General features: G+C 43.6%; 1 protein-coding gene across 8 annotated transcripts in view; it reads left to right on the top strand.

Annotated features, from left to right (window-relative positions):
* Positions 1–3,377: 3,377 nt before the first annotated feature.
* The window catches only part of ADD1 (adducin 1), a 116,694-nt gene continuing 100,294 nt past the window's right edge, over positions 3,378–19,777 (top strand). For all 8 annotated transcript variants that reach the window (XM_024198573.2, XM_024198569.2, XM_024198571.2 and 5 more), the window contains exon 1: positions 3,378–3,467. The gene's annotated coding sequence lies outside the window, so the exon portion shown is untranslated. The remainder of the gene's footprint in view (positions 3,468–19,777) is intronic.

The raw sequence follows: 19,777 nt of genomic DNA, 5'->3' as shown, positions 1-19,777 counted from the left end.
AGCTGTCTCTTGAGACTGTTTTCTCCATTAATTGAGTGGGCAAATATTGATTTTTGACCTATTTCTGGCTAACAAAAGGAAAAACATTTCATTATCTGGAAAATTGTTGATTCCAGAGGCTCACGGTAATCTGGTTTTTCCATTCTCTCCTATTTCAAATGTGTATTACTGCAGCTGCAGGGATGCTTCTCCTCTACTGCAATAAATCAGTACTTTGAGAGAGAGAGAGAGAGAGAGAGAGAGTGTGTGTGTGTGTGTCTTCAGTTTGTGAAATAAGCACTACCATGCAAGAGGAGTGCCAGTACCCTTTAGAACTAAAACTCTTTAGACAGGATGTTGTAGAAGCAAAAGAAATAAGCACTTGTAAAAGTAAGTGCCTTTTCCAACATTCCTTATTCTGATAAAATATCCATTGACTTCACTGGCTGGTTTGCCTGAATAAGGAGTGACCGACTAGAGCTTTAAGTGTATAAAGAGGTATGGACAGTAAAGGAAGAGAGAGAGATGAGCGAGGCAGAGGCCTGAGACAAGAGGAGTAGAGAAAGGTGGCTGCATGGAGATGGCTGATCCTCTGAGGTGCTGGGCATCTGCAGTTCCAATTGATCAGAGTCTGACAGAAGATAGAAGGAAGCCATCTGATACTTTAGTCTAAGTGTTGAGCATTATTACATAGAATTTTTGAGAATTTTGTTTGATGCCCAATTTTAGGCAGATTTTTCAACAGTTGATGGTAGCCCTTCTTCATGACTAAGGTAGTTTTTAGCCCAGGTCATCTCCTAGGTTGTTTCCATAATAGAAAGTCTTACACCACATTGCCAAAAATATCTCATTCTCCATGTCCCACTGTTTCAGAGCCCAGCTGGACTGGATGTTGGGTTTGTGCTATACCATGGCCTACTGCTTTTCTCTGCTAACCAGTGAGCAAACCAAAGACTAAAACAAGTCTTGCAACCTTAATAAGTGGCTGTATTTCAACTAGGCAATCAGAGACATCCTCTTCACTATGGCTCTTGAAAGTTCTTTATATTATCAAGGATTCTATTATTTTCTTTCTAATAACTTCTCCAGGACAAGTGCTCTAAGAAACGTACTGGTTGTGAAAGCATGTTTTCACTGATTTATACCTTTATTGAAAAGCAAGAGCCCTGCCTGCTTTCATACTATAAAGCACTGTTTTTTAGACCTAGCAGGTGTGATGCAGAGATCATTACAAATATCTGGGGATGGTAGTTGACAAGGGTGGGAAGTAAATCAGCAACGATGGTGAATAGACTGTGATGACATTAATGTCTGATATATCTCAATTTCCTGAAACAAGATTCCTCCCCCCCCCCCCCCCGCACCAGAAAAACGAATTCCATGGGAAACGACTTTTAAAAAAAAAAAAAAAAAAACTATGAAAGACCAAAAGGGACCATTTGTGATGATATAATCTGCCCTCCTGCATAATATAGGCCACAAAATTTCACCATGTGATTCTAGAAACAAGCTTACAGCACAAACTCAACTAGAAGCTATCTTTTAGAAAGACATTGTGTTGATTTAAATACTTCAAGTGATGGAATATCCAACCACATCTGTAGGTAAATTGTCCCAATGTTTAATTACCCCCATTGTTATACATTTGCACTTTACTTCTAGTCTGACTTTGTTTAGCTTTACAGACTGGATCTTGTTATACCAGTGTCTGTTACATTAAACAGTTCTCTTATCAAATCTTCTCCCCATATAGGCACTTGTAAACAGTGATCCAAGTCATCCCTTAACCTTCTCTTGGATAAACTAAAGATTTTTTTCATCTTTACCTGTAAGGCAGGTTTTCCAGAATTTGAATTGTTCTTATAACTCCTTCTGAATCCTTTGCACTAGTGGTCTCACCAAATGCCCTGAGTAATACTTCCTCCCCACTTCTTACCATAACCATTCCCTTGTTTATACAGCTAATGATCGTAGTTCCACTCATATATGCACTGTTTAGAACTGGGATTTCAGGTTCAGTTGGCTATTCACCATGACCCAAAAGTTGTTCCTAGAATATATAAATGACATTGCTTTTGTCTACATTAAAACACGTTGTTCATGTTAGACTAGCTTACCAATCAATCCACATTACTCTGTAATAGTGACTTATTTACTATTCCATTTATATATGGTCATCTGCACGCTTTACCAGCAATGATTTTATATTTGTGGATTTTTTTTTGGTATGCATCTTGTCCTATCTGTACCTGGTGATAGCACTGTCTGAACAACAATAATAATAATGCAGAGGGACAATATTTTGATGGGAGGAGCATAAAGTTAGGGACTTAAATAACGAGCCTGATTCTCAGAGGTGAAGAGAACACAGCTCCCATTAGCTTGCACCACCCCATTGTGTCTGCTCCCCTACAGCTAACACCTTCCTTTGCATTAGCACCCTCACCGTGCTCAGCTCGCAATCCCCCCCAAATCTGCCTTCACCCCTCAACGTAGCTGCCTCAAAGTACTGGCATTAGAAAAGGTTCAGAGAAGGGCAACTAAAATGATTAGGGGTTTGAAATGGGTCCCATAGGGGGAGAGCTTAAAGAGGCTAGGACTTTTCAGCTTGGAAAAGAGGAGACTAAGGGGGGATATGATAGCGGTATATAAATCATGAGTGGTGAGGAGAAAGTGAATAAGGAAAAGTTATTTACTTGTTCCCATAATATAAGAACTAGGGGCCACCACATGAAATTAATGGGCAGCATGTTTAAAACAAATAAAAGGAAGTTCTTCTTCACACAGCGCACAGTCAACTTGTGGAACTCCTTGTCTGAGGAGGTTGTGATGGCTAGGACTAGAACAGGGTTTAATTCATGGAGGTTAAGTCCCTTAATGGCTATTAGCCAGGATGGGTAAGGAATGGTGGCCCTAGCCTCTGTTTGTCAGAGGGTGGAGATGGACGGTAGGAAAGAGATCACTTGATCATTAGCTGTTAGGTTCATGCCCTCTGGGGCACCTGGAATTGGCCACTGTCGGCAGACAGGATACTGGGCTGGATGGACCTTTGGTCAGGCCCAGTATGGCCAGTGGCCACTCTTACATTTCTTTCTTATGCCTTCTACTCTACCTCCTCCCCTCCCCCCTTCAGCCTGCCACGGGCTGTTCCCCCCCCGCGACTTTGCTTTTCCCGCCACACCCCACCTTCGATTCCACCCTTCCCCCAGCTTCTCTCTGTTTTACCCCCTCCCCGCCTGGGCCCCGCCTCTCTCCCCTCCCTTAGCCAATGGGAGAGCCGCTTGGTTGCCGAGCCTGCGCCCTCCAATTGGCGGCGCGGTTGTTGGCCTGCGGCCCCTGGAAGCCGCACCCTGCTGGGGAGGGGTGTTGGGGGAGCGGGGCGGGGCTTGGGGCTGGAGGAGACAGAGGCGCGCCGAAAACGGGGAGAGTCTGCAGCTGCCTCCCAGGACCGCAGGCTGCCGCCGCCGTTACTTCTTCTGCACGCCGGGGTGAGCGGAGCGGCGCCGGGGCGCGGGCTGGGGGAGCAGGGGCGCGGGCGGGGCTCGGGGAGCGGCCGTTGGGGGAACGGCCGTTGGGGGAGCAGCGGTGCAGGTGTTGGGAGGAGGGGGTGCAGGCCTGGGGCGAGGCTGGCGGTGCGGGCGTTGTGAGAGGGGCTAGCGAAGAAAGGCCGCCGCTGTTGGGGAGGGGGTGCAGATACTGGGCCGAGGGGCTGGGGGAGCAGGGGTGCAGGTGAGGAGGAGCTAGCGAAGGAAGAGCGCAGGTGTTGGGGACGGGGTGTAGGTATTGGGTAGAGGGGCTGAGTCTGGGCTGGGGGAGCCAGGGTGCAGGCGTTGCGGGAGGGGCAGAGGCTGAGATCTCTGACATTGGTGGGTAGACGCAGCCTGGGTCAGGGTGCGGGCTCTGTAGTGAGATGAGGCACTGGGGGGCGGGGGCATAATGCGTGGGAGAAGCCTTAGCAGGTGTGGGGTCTGGGGCAAGGGGCTGTAGCTCAGGCTTTGGGATTGGGTTGGGGAGGCTAGGGGTTGGGAGCCAGGCTCAGGGTGTGGAGGTTTTGAGGGGCCTCAAGCTTTCGTTTTGGATGAGTCAGGGGATGGGCTGGGGGCTCTTGTCTGGGAGTTGTGTAGAAGCTGCTGTGCTGATAGCTGGGATGAAAGGGGCTCCTGTGGTGGTCTAAGCAGATGCTGGGGTGAGGGGGATGGTCACTATGTGTGTCTGTACCTCTTCGCAGTCCTGTGATGGGTAAGGTGTAGTGCTGCTGCTGTTACTGCAGGAAGCAGCTGCTCAGTGTTCAGATCTCCATTACACCACTTGGTGCATCTACCACCTCTTTCTCTGTTCTCCCTCGATCCGCTGTTTTATGGAATTGGTGGAGATGTTTACAATCAATCGGACTTGCTGATTTTTGCAAGGTGTGGAGAATGGCAATACAGATTAATAACAGCAGCTGGTGTAGAGGGAGGGAAATAGTGAGATGGAGGAAAATGGGGAATGTGTTGTGTTTGTGTACAGTGTTACTGATTGGTGAGGTACCAGTTGCTGGATGTGGACATTGGGCAGCTGTTGCGTTTTGTGTACAGAGAGTCTCTCTCATCTTTCCAGTATCTGTTCCTGGGGTGCAAAACATTACAAGCATCTGTGCACATAGCAAATATATATTGTAGATGTTTTGTGTTTGACACTGAGTCTTCGTTTAGGTCGGCTTTAAATAAAACGGAGGGAAAATCCTATTGAGAAAAGACCACAGTTATGTGGGGGTTATGAACGGTGGTGGGTCTAAATCTGCACAGAATATTGTTGCAGCTGGTGGATGTCAGTTCAAAGCTGATTCTTTTCTTTGGTCTTCTGAAAGCTATTACCAAGAGTGGTCTTTTTTTTTATTACCTGCTTTAGTGATTTATGTCAGCAAATTAATAGTATAGTGAGAATATGTATACACTTTGTTCATTAAAATTGTTAAATTCTCAAACTGTAAGTATTTGAGTTAAACAGTCTGGTTTGCCTGAATCTACAAGTTTAGTCTCCATACATACGGGCTGCAGTGTAGCTATTCTGTACAACACCGAGCAACAGAATTAAGGTGGTATAATGAAACTCCATGTGTGATAGAAGGATAGAAAGCACTTCTTCTCTGAACTGTCACAAATCCTTTCTATTGTGGAATAAAGAGGTTTTTTTTAAATTACATGAATACTTATTTTTTTAAAAATTAAGGATTAAAAAGGAGTACAGTAGAACCTCAGAGTTACGAGCTGACCAGTTAACCACACACCTCATTTGGAACCTGAAGTACGCAGTCAGGCAGCAGAGAGACAAAAAAAGCAAATACTGTATAGTACAGTACAATGTTAAATGTAAACTACTAAAAAGGGAAAGTTTTTTTTTTTTTTTTAAAGATTTGACAAGGTAAGGAAACTGTTTCTGTGCTTCTTTCATTTAAATTAAGATGCTTAAAAGCAGCATTTTTCTTCTGCATAGTAGATTTCAAAGCTGTATTAAGTCGCCTCCATTCCTGAGGTGTTCGTAACTCTGAGGTTCTACTGTACTAAGAAAATTGTTTTCATTTTATGGGCTGTTATACTGAACTACAGAGCAGAATCTAGATTGCATTATCTGTTTTGCCCTCCATATCGAGGAATATGGATAACTCAAATTATCAAAAACCTCTTGAGTTGTTTAAGATGGAGTACAATATATTAAATTACTGTAAAGTGAGTTTAATGCCTGCTGTTGTTTGTTTTGGTTGTAGCCTTGAGGTTACAGGATTTAATTGAGATCTGACCAGGCTTTCCAGCTTGAGGATGCTTTGGTCTTCCAGGATGAAAATGCATGCATTGATATACTAAACATATTGAATGTCTTGCACTTCTATTTGACTTCATTTTTGCTTAAACTCTTATTAGAGAAAATATTTTGGTCCAAAGATAGTGTTGTGTGAACATGAGACTGGCTAATTGTCCATCTAACCCAGTATCTTGACAGTGGACAATGCCAGATGCCTCAGAGGGAATGAACAGAACAGGGCAATTTCAAGTGATCCATCTCCTGTTGTTTGGACTCAGCTTTTGGCAGTCGTAGGTTTAGAGACACCCAGATCATGGGGTTGCATCACAGACCATCCTGACTAATGGCCATTGATGGGCCTATCATCCATGTGCGTATCTAATTTTTTATACTTAGTTATACTTTTGGTCTTCACAGCATCCCCTGGCAACAAGTTCCACAGCTTGACCACACATTATCTGAAGAAGTACTTCCTTTCGTTTGTTTTAAATCTGGGGCCTTTTAACTTCATTGGGTGCCCCCTAGTTCTTGTGTTATGTAAATAAACATGTCCGTATTCATTTTCTCCATACCATTCATGATTTTATATTTCTCTACTATATTCACCCGTAGCTGTTTCTTTTCTAAAATAAACAGTCCCAGTCTTTTTAATCTCTCCTCTTATGGAAGCTGTTCTATACCCCTAATAATTTTTGTTGCCCTTTTCTGTATCTTTTCCAATTCTAATATATCTTTTTTGAGATGGGTTGACCAGAACTGCATATAGTATTGGAGGTTCATGGATTTATATAGTGGCATTGGTATTTTCTGTTTATTATGTATGCCTTTCCTAATGGTTCCTAACATTGTTAGTTTTTTCATCTGCCACTGAACATTGAGGGAATATTTTCAGTGAAATATTTGCAGTGTCTCCAAGATCTTGAGAGGTAACAGCTAATTTTACACTCTATCATTTTGTAAGTATAGTCATGTTTATATTTTCCAATGTGCATTACTTTGCACTTATCAGCATTGAATTTCATCTGCCATTTTGTTGCCCAGCCATCAAGTTTATTGAGATCCCTTTTGTAGCTCTTCGCAGTCAGCTTTGGACTTAACTATCTTTAACACTTTATAGGATAATCTTCGTTTAGCTTGGAATGTCTTTTAGCACATTTCATGTAGAAATGTTAAGATTTATTTGCGAGGTATTATTAAAGTAATATTGTCCCTCATTATTTATGATGTCTCTTGGTAACTTGCCCCTTTAGCAAGCCAGCAAGCACACATTCAGTGGAGGAAAAAGTGTTGGTAAGCAAATATTTTAGTTTCAAGTAAACCCTCACTGACTGCAGTAGCACTCAATGTGGGAACAAAGGGGTCCAGTGACATGGATCCCATTGCAGGATTGGGATCTTAGTTCTTGAGTGATATCTGATGAGCTTGAGCTAATATAGATGCAAAAAAAATAAAATAAAAAAAAAATAAAAAAGTCTTTTACCAACTACTGCATGAATTCTGCAAACTGAGAAGAAAATAAAAGATGAACATTTTAACAATCTAACCTAATTTCCCTTTCAGATTAGAATGCTACATTGCAATACGTTCTCAATGTATGCAAACAGATTTTGAATATTGGACAAAAATGTCCAGCATGCAGATTACAAGCATATATACACTTTTATGAAGTGAATATTCTTAAAATCCCTAGAGCAGGGGTCAGCAACCTTTCAGAAGTGGTGTGCCGAGTCTTCATTTATTCACTCTAATTTAAAGTTTCGCGTGCCAGTAATACATTTTAACGTTTTTAGAAGGTCTCTTTCTATAAGTCTATAATATATAACTAAACTATTGTTGTATGTAAAGTAAATAAGGTTTTAAAAATGTTTTAGAAGCTTCATTTAAAATTAAATTAAAATGCAGAGCTCCCCGGGCCGGTGGCCAGGACCTGGGCAGTGTGGGTGCCACTGAAAATCAGCTCAGATGCCGCATTCAGCACACGTGCCATAGGTTGCCTACCTCTGCCCTAGAGTATGACTACACAGCAGTTGGGAGCAAGCCTCCCAACCTGGATAGACAGACTTCTGTTGGAGGGTAGGTCTCATGCTAGTGCACTAACAATAGCTGTGTGAACATTGCCACACTGGTGGAGGCTTGGGCTAGCCATGAGAGTTCATACCCAGCCTATTCCCTGGTGAGCCATAAGAACGGCCATACTGGGTCAGACCAAAGGTCCATCTAGCCCAGTATCCTGTCTTCCAACAGTGGTCAGTGCCAGGTGCCCCAAAGGGAATGAACAGCCACACTAGCACAAGTCTTCAGGCTAGAAAGTTTGCTCCCAGCTGCAGTGTGGACATACTCTAAGAAGTTAAATTGTACCTCTTGTAATTGTAATCACTGATTTTTGAACTATGGCTTTCAGAAAGATTTTTTTTTTCAATTTCTTAATTACTTGTTTGAGATCCTAGCTTAAACCATATTCTGCCTACTAATCATATGTTCCCTTATAATTTCAATTATTCTTTGTCTATTCTTTACTTTCCTCTTTAAAACATTTCAGTGTTGATGGTGTGAATAACTCCTATATTTCTGCCACAAAGGTGTCTGTGTTTCAGTGTCTTGGGGTATGTGGTCCTAGTTCATACAGTCTGTAAAGGACTTTAGGTGATGCTATCTGGATTCTGCAGTTTGTGCCATATATCTTGTTGAAGTGATATGCCATAAATAGCTGGAGTAGTAAATGCAGGTAATCAGTTACATTTTACATATTCTTGTTCACTTTCTCATGGTATGAGCTGACAGTGTTGAGCATGGTAAGGTTCTCTCCTAACTTTGAATGAATACCTATTTTATTTACCAGAGCTGTTCTTGGGAGTTGGGGGTGGAAGTGTCAGTAGACATTTTATTTAAAACTATCGTCACTGAATTAAAACTTCAGCCTTGAGACTTAAGTTAGAACTTACTTCACTTTTCTTTTCTTGTGGGAGGGGGTGTGTGTCAGTTTTCAAATTCCTGACATTATTTTAAGGTATTCTTGTTGTTTCGTGTAACCTGACTCTCATGAGAGGTACAGTTCACTGTTGGTACAATTTCACTGAAGCTAATGGAGTTGCAACATCTTACACCAGCAGTGAACCTCTCCCCCTCCCCCCCCCAAAAAAACCAACACCCCCTCCCCCAAACCTCTCTGAACCACTAAGGGCAGATCTATCTTCAGAAGTAATGTTGACCCAGCTACATCACTCAGGGATGTGAAAATTCACACTCTAAGCAACCTAGTTAAGCTGACCTAACTCTTGGTGTTGCAGGCAGTGCTAGGTTGATAGAATTCTTCTGTTGACCTAGCTTCCACCTCTCGGGGAGATAGAATAACTAAACCAGTGGGAGAACCCCTCCCATCGCTTTAGTGAGTTTCTATACTGAAATGCTACAGCTGTGCCGCTGTAATGTTTCAAGTGTAGACAAGTCCTAAGCTGGTGTGGTTATTTTTAACAAAGCTATGTACACTCATAGTACTTATATCCAATTACAGTGTTCTTATTCTTGCATCCTGGTTTTCCAGTGAACATTCTCTTATGAGGGGTCAAGCATATTGAACTACTCTCTAGGGTAGTAGCTGAAGTAAAGCCTGATCTCCATTATAAAGTTAGGTTAATGCAAGATGCTTATGTCGACCTAGTTGTGCATCGGTCTGCACTTCAATCTATCTCCCACCACTGAAAGCGCTCCATTAGGCCGACATAGCAACACCACCTCTCCGAGTGGCATAGAGCCATGGCCAATGTACTTAAGTAGATGCAGCGTGAGTGTTGACACTGTTACTCTAACTGTCCTTCAGCAGCTGTCCCACAATGCCCCACACTGACTGCTCTGGTCACCATTGTGACCTCCATTGCTCATAGAACACAGAGACCAGAAGCCCCCCTCCCCTTTAAAGCCCTGTGAATTTTTGAAATTTTGATTTTTGATTGCCCGACTTGGTGAGAGAACCTAGCAGTTCTCCACTGTTGAGTGCAAGTGCCCTGCTGAGCATGCTGCTTACATGCTCCAGATGTGCTCCTGTCTGGAATAGACAGGAGATATTGGATCTCCTGGGCCTGTGGGGAGAAGAGGCTGTGCAGACATGCTTTTGAACCAGCCATAGAAACATTGAAATCTATGAGCAGATTGCTCTGGGGATGCAGGAGAAGCAACCAGCAGCAGTGCTGCATGAAAGCCAAGGAACTGTGGCAGGCATACCAGCTGGCTTGGGAAGCCCACTATTGATGTGTTGCCAACCTGCAGACCTGCTGCTTTTACAAACAGCTGCATGTAATGCTTGGTGGAAACGCCACAACCTCCCTGCCCCCTCCAGCACCATGGATACCTCCAAGGAGCCCAAGTCACAGGGCCCTGTTGTGAACAATGAGGAGGAAGTGATGGGGGAGGAGGAGTACGGGGGACAGGCAACGGGATGATCCAGCTGCACAGCAAACTAGGACCTTTTTTTGACTTCTCCACTGTCCAGCCAGTCCCACCAGTCAAGCATGGGACGGAATCTCAGGTAAGTGTGTAGATGAATTTTCAATTACAGAGATGGCACCCCCAATGTACAAGGACACAATCTTTTGACTTTTCATTAATTTACTTGTGCTAGAAGAGGTAGTGGCACAACTGAGAGAGAGAGTTTTATCTGCTTTTCATTCCCCCTCTAGAGTTAGGGTGATGCGAAGCAGTTTGTTTATAGGGATGTCCCTTCAATCTTCCTGAGAGATCTAGATGAAACTTTCATGGAGGTACTCTGTAATCTTCTGCTGAAGGTTTCTAGAGAAGGCTGCCTTATTCCTTCCTCTGTGGTAGGACACTTTCCCACTCCACTCAGTGATAATTTCAGCAAACACCATTTCAGTACACAGGCTAGCAGCATACGGGCCCCGGCGTCTTTGGGACGCCAGTAGCCGGCTGTGAACTCTCTGCCTTTGTTACCCTGAGGAGTGAGATATCCGCTAAAATAACCACCACCTCTGGAAAACTGTGCCAGTATTCAGTGCCATTGCACTATTTGAGGGTGTAAATGAAGCGTTCCTCAACTGTATGACAACTATTCCACAGAACTTCTGCACCACAACCTGACATGAATTACAACCTGAGAAAACTGGCCTGTGCAGTGTCAATGTGTGGCTGCAGAATTGTACTCCCTCTGGACTCAGCAGATCGATTACTGGTTAAACTAAACCTCTTGGCAAAACTCAATCTTTAGGGTGGGATTTTCAAAAGCCCTGGCACGTCATGCTTACCATTGCTGGTGTTGTGCACAAACAATCCCAAGCAGAAGTGAGAATGTAGTGCTTAAAACTTTAGGGGAGCCAGGGGCCTGAGTTCAGCATCCTTGTTTTGCTTTCAGTAGTGAATATGCTGACAATGGTACCTCTGCTTGTTTTATCTTCATCTGCTGCCGTTGCGGCCCTCCTCCACACCCGCAGAATGCCTGAGCCAGATAAGGAGGAGAAAGAAGAGGACTCTGGATGATATGTTCAGTGAGATCCTGCAAGCCAGTGCTGCATCGGATCATGAGCACTGGGCCTGGAGGATAAACTTTGCGGACAGCCTGGAGAAGGATAGAGAGGAGAGGAGGAGTGTCCCAGCAGGAAAAGCATATGCTGACCTATGAAAGCCATGGTGGTTGTATGTATAGCTGAAATGGACATTAATGTTCATTCCCCTTCATAAGTTCTGTTCTATTAATTTTTTAATGTATTTGGGTTTTTTTGGTATTGATTGTTACAGAAATTTTTTTTCTTTGGAACACAATTCTTCTTATTTCACAACATAGGCTGCTGAGTACTCAGCAGTTCTGAAAGCAACCAATTACCTGCTGTACAGGCCTGTCTACACTACAGAGTTAGGTCAACATAAGGCAGCTTACGTCAACCTAATTATGTTAGTGTCTACACTTCATCCTTGCTCCTGCTGTTGCAAGTGCCCTAATACACTGATGTAACTCCACCACCGCAAGAGGCCTGGGGCTTATGTCGATGTAGTTAGGGCAATAGTGTCCGTGTAGACATTGCGTTACTTACATTGGTAGAGCTCTGTGCAGACAGAAAAATTTTGATCCTTATCTGCGGTAAATAAATAGTATCCAATCTGCCATCTCCACTCCACATTTTATATGGATCCACACCAGCACCCTCTAGAGCAGCAATTCTCAACTAGTTGTATGTGGCCCCCTGGGGGGCTGCGAGCTGGTTTCAGGGGGGCCACGGGCTTGAAGCCTGGTGTCATGCCCCTTTAGTGTCTCTCCCCCCCCCCCCCCCCCCGTGGGAATGAACCCCGGAGTGGGAAGTTGGGAGCCCAGCTTGGAGTGGGGAGCTGGAAGCCTGTGTGCAGCCAGGCTCCCATGGGGGAACAGGGAGTGGGAAGCCGGGAGCCTGACTCCTAGTGGGGAGCACTGATCTGGGAACCTCCCACCTGCCCCGGGGTAACAGTCCAAGCTGTGACCTGCAAGGGGTTCACAGCAGAGAGCCTATTAGCCTTCCTTGTCAATTTCTGGGCTCCAGCATGGGAGCTGTGAAGCTGACAACAATGACAACAAACAGCTGATATATAGAGCTCTGGATATCCACTTTATATCTGCGGATATCCACGTCCATGGATGCAGTTCTTTGTGGATCAGATGCAGATCCAATTTTTTTTTCCCCCAAGGGCTCTAGAGCAGCAGTTCTCAATGGTCTGCAGCCCCCCCAGGAGTTACAGGGGGTCCACCTTCTGGGGAGCGGAGCTGAGAGCCCAGGCGGCGGCTCAGCCCACACATAGTACCTCTTAAGTCGGTGGACGCGCTCCTGGAGAGGACGTGCGCCACCGACAGAAGGAGGGTAGTGTGTACATGAAAAGCTGCAGTAATTACTGTGGTGGCTGCAAGTTTACTTAATGTAGGTTGACTTAAGCTTGTAGTGTAGACACACCCATAGTGTTACACAACTCTTAGAGTGATCCTAACAAAATTAATAGGTTCATTGAGAATGTTCTATTCTGACACACACAGCAATCACCACATGATTCCTAGCAGGCCACATAAGAGTAGGGCCAGGTAAAGTACACTACAACAAGACTCATTACTTTTGCTCACTGTTAAAATGGTCTTTCAAAGCCTTATATCGAGGTAGAGGTGTAGTTGAATTATTCTTTGGCTGTCAAGGTAGCTGCTGTATGTCTTCATGAGCCAGGGAAGCAAGGAATAGGCTGGGTCCCCCAGGTTCACTATTAGCATTTCAACATTCCCAATGGTAATCTGCTGGTCGGAAAAGAAAGTCCCTGCTCGTAGCTTTCTGAACAGTGCTGTGCACTTAAAGATGTCATGCACCTTCCCTAACCAAACCATTGTTGTCATTGAAACATCCCTGGTGATCCACCAATGCTTGCATAACCGTAGAAAAGTAGCCCTTCCCATTGATGCACTCAGTGGCAAGCTGGTCTGGCACCATAATAGGGATAGTAGGCATGCCGTCTATGGCTCCACTGCAGTTCAGGAACCCCATAGTTGCAAATCCATCCACTGTGTCCTGCATATTGCCCAGAGTTGCAGTCCTGCATAGTAGGAGGGGATTAATAACCCTGCACACTTGCATCACAATGCCTCCCACCTCCCCATCCCCCCCTGGTGGATTTCCTGACTCCAAATTGATTCCTGATTGACTGGTAGTAATCTGGCGTTGCAAGTTTCTGCAGTGCAATTGCCACTTGCTTCTCCATTGTCAGAGTAGCTCTCATTTTGATGTCCCTGTTCTGGAGGGCTTCAGCGATCTCAGCACACAGATCCAGGAATCAGAGGGGTAGCCGTGTTAGTCTGAATATGTAAAAAGCAACAGAGGGTCCTGTGGCACCTTTAAGACTAACAGAAGTATTGGGAGCATAAGCTTTCGTGGGTAAGAAGTGAGGTTCTTACCCACGAAAGCTTATGCTCCCAATACTTCTGTTAGTCTTAAAGGTGCCACAGGACCCTCTGTCGCTTTTTACAGATCCAGGAATGTGGCCTTGAGCATCTGACTGTTCTGCAGCCTCTGCTTGTCACCCCAAACCTGCATTATTATGTGAACCCACCAGTCATTGCTTGTTTCTTGGGCCCAGAAGTGGTGCTCCACCATCTGCAGCTGGTCCGTGAAAGTTACCAACAACCTTGAACTGGTTCTTGCTATGTCCCACAGCAATCTGTCCTCCAAGGAATCATCATGGTCTTTACTTATTTGGTTCTTCTTGCAGCTCTGCAAATATTCCAGGATCATATGCCCTGTGCTTGCAATGCTCATGACAATAGTGCAGAGCTGTGCAGGCTCCATGCTTCCGTCAGAGATGGTGAGGAGGGCCACCTGGATTTGTGGGATTTTTGGGGGGAAAAAAGGGCATGAAAATGGTGGGATTCAGATAACATTATGGGATGGAGACAGTTGGAAACTGGGAAGTTTACCCCATGATCCCAGTCACCCGTGCGTGACTCATTTCAGCCCCAGCATCCGTTGTTGAAATTTCCCAGAAGACCGTGCGCTAGATGTGGCAAGTTACACAGTGGGATGCATCCATGGTGCATCACAGTCTGTATCAATACAATTACTCCTGGTGATTACGCACACTGCTGACATAAGGAGCCAAGTATGCATATGTACAAGCGAAGTACTGACTGAGGCAACTGTATGCTGATGTAATTTAAGTTGACATAAGTTTGTAGTGTAGACGTGACCTAAGTTTCTTTAGTGGGTGTTGAACCACTCATGTGAAACATGCTCTGCATCCAAATGTAAGTCCACTTGCAATAAAATGAGATAGCATTGTTACTCTGCATGTTGTGAGAGATACTGTCTGATTTTTTTTTAAATTGATCAATTTAAAAAAAAACACCCTGCTTCTAATATATCATTGGTTAAATGTCTTGAATTAAAAGAAGGAACTTGCTATTTAAGGGACACAGGGAAATTGATTATACATTTGACAGCAGTTTATGTATAAAGTAAACTGGAGGGGAGAGAACAGATTTAGAAAAAAAAATTCAGTGATAGTCATCTTGGATCTTGTAATTATAGTAGATACCAAATTTGTAGATGGAAATGTGATTCTCTCCCCCCCCCCCCACTCCAGTTACTGGTGCTCCTTTTATTTGCTCAAAGTACTTGCACCAGTTCTGAAAAGAATGTCAAAACTTTCATTTGGGAATCTGCACAACTAAATTATTGCTTTAACTATTAACTTTTCAAAAATGTCATTTCAAGTTCTAGGTGATTTGATTAACATGTCCAATGTTTTGCATAAGCTTTTATTTTGATTCCTAAGGGAGTTCCCCCCTCCTCCATCCCACAGTTGTGGCTACCAGTGTTCTCTTACACATGTTGTGCTCTTGTTCTTTTACCATACATTCCAAAGAGAGTCTTTCCTAGTTTATAGTAACGTTTGTTAGAATAGGTGGGGCAAATCTTCATGTAATTGGTAATCCATTAACATTTCAGACAACTATTGTGTCCTTTGTAAGTGACCTAGGGACCAAGCCAGTTAATGAGGGAGGTGAAGGCTTCAGGAACACTTCATTGTTCTTTTTTTGTAGAACACTTTTATAAAGGATGTCTGGCTGGAGGTAAACTATACAATGAAATTGGCTATGCAGCGTATTCATAGTACAGTATTAAATTATTGTAGATGTTCGAGGTGGGAGAACAATTTAACAGTGAGTTTGGGTGTCAATTTGTTCTTAGGTCTTTGTTTATACACATGAAAGAAACCTTTCCACATGTTTGCAGGTTGAATCAGGGCACTGCTGGGGAAGCCTCAATCAACTCCTGCCACTCCAGCCCCAATCAGGGGAAATGGATTGGGGCTGTGTAAATAGTCTAGGTTTGCCTAATCACTGACTGTACCTGCCAGCCTCATTAGGCAGGAGCTATAAGGCTGGAAGGAAGTGAGTGAAAAGGGTGGCGGAGACGAGGAGGGAAGGGAGAGGTAGGAGCCTGCTATTCTGTTGCTGACCAGGCCTGTGTTAGGCCAAGCCATTGTAAATAGCCTGCATATAGTAGGAAGCTGCTGGTGGGAAATGGACACAAATAAAGAGCACAGGAGTTGCACCAGCTTGGAGTATCCCTGAGTCTGTGAGGAGTGGGGCCCAGGGGCTGGACACGCAGGGGTGCACCAGGCACCCTGTTACACAGACATAGGGATTAAGAAGAGAAATTGATTTGCATCTTAGTAGGGAATTTTTAGCCTTTTCCCAAGGCAAATAAGTGTCCATCAATAAATTGAACAGAGTTTTCTAGCAGGCATGGTGTCAATATATAGTACAGTGGCCAGATCTGGTAACACTCCAGCTACTCAAAGGTGCGTTGGAACCAGTGAGCATCGGCCTGCATCAGCTGTTCTTAAAAGTATGACCATCAGGCAAAGTACCAGCAGTGTGGAAAGATATCATAGTGTCTCTATACAAGGGCAAAGAATCTTGCACTGTGTGTGGCAACTACAGGCCAGAATCATTGTTATCCTGGAAAGGTCTTTTTGTTCACATTCTGCTTGTATCAGAGTAGCAGCCGTGTTAGTCTGTATCCGCAAAAAGAACAGGAGTACTTGTGGCACCTTAGAGACTAACAAATTTATTAGAGCATAAGCTTTCGTGGGCTACAACCCACTTCTTCTTCTGCTTGTAGAATGTGGTTGTTCCTTAACAGACTTTGTCATCGCAGCAATCAGGTTTCACTGTTGGATGGTCAGCGGTGGACTCTGTCCTTACCCTCCAGGTTGAGCTGCATTGAGAATTTAACTACCCATTTCACATAGCATATACCAATATCAAAGCAGCCTTTATTAGGTTGACATGCCAGCAGTTTGGCTTGCACTGAAAGGAGTTGGTGTAACAGATGTTCAGATAAATCTGGTGCACAATCTTCACACCAGTACTGCTGTGAGAATGCACATTGGTTCATCACTTTCCCTGTGTTTCTACACAACGTCAGGTGTGTGACAGAGAAGCATTCTTGCCCCGGTACTATTCTGTTGAGCTGTCAACTGGATATTAGGGCTTGCCACTTCACACATCAGAATCAAGGTTTGTCAAGTAGTGTTCACCGCAAGACTGCCGATGACACTGTTGAGAAGTCCAATAACTTCAACCCTGTCCTCCAAGGTCTCTAATATGAGCATGCTATGGGGTGGAACATCTCATGGCAGGAGACCAAAGTCCAGAACCTTGGAGCTGGACCACCAGAACCCCCAGAACAGGTGGGATCAGAAATGTGGAAAGTGTTGACAAGTTCATCTTATCTAGGTACAAGCAGAGTTCAGATGTTCACAGCAAAATGACTAACAGGATTCGCCCCTCCTGCATGAAGTCCATATCTCGCTTATGGATGCAAAAACGTCTTTGCACTGAAACAAAGTTCAGGATACATCAAACCCGTGTCATACCTGTATTGCTATATAGGTCAGCAACCTGGGCCCTCCTGCAGGCAGACTTGGATGGACTAGAGGCATTCCATATGCACTGTCAGCGCTAAGTCCAGAGCATAAAGTAGTTTGGCAGCAGCATCTTGCAGAGATCTGGCCTTCCTTCAGTCGTTTATTATATTCAAAAGTGATTTTGCATGCTCTTCCGCCATGTCACGAGGATGGATAAAAATACCATAGCACACCATGCTCTCAAACTCTCCATCAACATGTAAAGTGGTACACACCCTGACTCTACCTGGCACTGACCAAAGGGCTGCCCCAGAGATTCATGGATTTGCAGGATTTAGCCAGATCTGGGAACTTCACCAGGCATTGTGTAGTGCAACACCCTCAATTGTGATCACTCTGGCTGGCACAATGGTTTTTAGTTTGTGTGTGTTTGATTATGACTGGGGGGTGAGAGAGTCTCAGCTGCTGGCCTCTTGCCTGCCCAACAAGCAGAAGGTGATGACTCTTTTGTGGCGGCCAGCCAAGCAAAGCCCGACATGATAGGCAGAAGGCTGGGGAGCTAGGGACCAGAGCACAAAGCCTGAGTGTGAGACACAAACTGTGGAGGGTTAGGTAGGCCAGCTAAATATGAGGGCTAACTTACTGTAAATCAGAACATTCCAGCTGTAAGAGAAGTTGCCTAAGGCTTTTTCTTCTGTAGTTTTTCTGGTGCAATATTTACAACAAAAGGAGAAAAACAAGGCGCCTGCTGTCAGATCAAAACCGAAACCCCTCAGCTGTGGTTGCCAGTCACTTTGGGGCTGGGATCTTACCTATTGCAAGCCCTCACCTCTTACCATGTCACCCTCCTTATACAACCCCCCAATAGGTGTTCTCCCTGGAAGGCCATGCGTTCACCCACCTCTCCATCTTCCTCTTTTTTTCCATCTATCTTTTTACCTTAATACCAATAGCCAAACAATCTTTATTATTATTTGGGGCTGTCAAGCGATTAAAAAAATTAATCACAACTAATCATGCGATTAATCGCGCTGTTAAACAATAATAGAATGCCATTTATTTAAATATTTTTGGATGTTTTCTACATTTTCAAATATTGATTTCAATTACAACACAGGATACAAAGTGTACAGTGCTCACTTTATATTTATTTTTGATTACAAATATTTGCACTGTAAAAAACAAAAGAAATAGTATTTTTCAATTCACCTAATCCAAGTACTGTAGTGCAATCTCTTTATCCTGAAAGTTGAACTTACAAATGTAGAATTAGGGTAAAAAAAAAAAATCTGCATTCAAAAATAAAATAATGTAAAACTTTATAGCATACAAGTCCACTCAGTCCTACTTGTTCAGCCAGTCGCTCAGACAAACAGGAGATAATGCTGCCCGCCTCTTGTTTACGGTGTCACCTGAAAGTGAGAACAGGTGTTCGCATGGCACTGTTGTAGCCGGCATCACAAGATATTTATGTGCCAGATGCACTAAAGATTCATATGTCCCTTCATGCTTCAACCACATTCCAGAGGATATGTGTCTATGCTGGTGACAAGTTCTGCTCGATAACAATCCAAAGCAGTGTGAACTGATGCATGTTCATTTTCATTATCTGAGTCAGATGCCACCAGCAAAAGGTTGATTTTCTTTTTTGGTGGTTCAGGTTCTGTAGTTTCCACATTGGAGGGTTGCTCTTTTAAGACTTCCAAAAGCATGGTCCACATCTCATCCCTCTCAGATTTTGGAAGGCACTTCAGATTCTTAAACCTTGGGTTGAGTGCTGTAGCTATTTTTAGAAATCTCACATTGGTACCTTCTTTGCATTTTGTCAAATCTGCTGTGGAAGTGTTCTTAAAAAGAACATGTGCTGGGTCATCATCTGAGACTGCTATAACATGAAATATATGGCAGAGTGCAGGTAAAACAGAACAGGAGACATACAATTTTCCCCCAAGGAGTTCAGTCACAAATTTAATTAATGCATTATTTTTTTTAACAAGCATCATCAGCATGGAAGCATGTCCTCTGAAATGGTGGCCAAAGCATGAAGTGTTTAGCATATCTGGCATGTAAATACCTTGCGACGCCGGCTACAACAGTGCCATGCAAAGGCCTGTTCTTACTTTCAGGTGACATTGTAAATAAGAAGTGGGCAGCAGTGTCTCCTGTAAATGTAAACAAACTTGTTTGTCTTAGCGATTGGCTGATTGAGAAGTAGGACTGAGTGGACTTGTAGGCTCTAAAGTTTTACATTGTTTTGTTTTTGAGTGCAGTTATGTAACAAATCTATATTTGTAAGTTACACTTTCACGATAAAGATTGCACTACAGTACTTGTATGAGGTGAGTTGAAAAATACTATTTCTTTTGTTTATCATTTTTTATATTTGTAATAAAAAATAATATAAAGTGAGCACTGTACACTTTGTATTCTGTGTTGTAATAGAAATCAATATATTTGAAAATGTAGAAAAACATCCAAAAATATTTAATAAATTTCAATTGGTATTCTATTGTTTAACAGTGCGGTTAATTGCGATAATTTTTTTGTTAATTGCGTGAGTTAACGGCGATTAATTGATGGCCCTATTATTATTATTTATTTGTTATTTAGATTGCAATAATGCCCATAGTATACA

This window comes from Terrapene carolina, unplaced genomic scaffold (assembly GCF_002925995.2).
Source record: "Terrapene carolina triunguis isolate 2854851 unplaced genomic scaffold, T_m_triunguis-2.0 Scaffold66, whole genome shotgun sequence".
NCBI lineage: Eukaryota > Metazoa > Chordata > Testudines > Emydidae > Terrapene > Terrapene triunguis.
The sequence above is the reverse complement of the archived record's forward strand: the minus strand, read 5'-3'. Positions and strand labels throughout refer to the sequence as shown.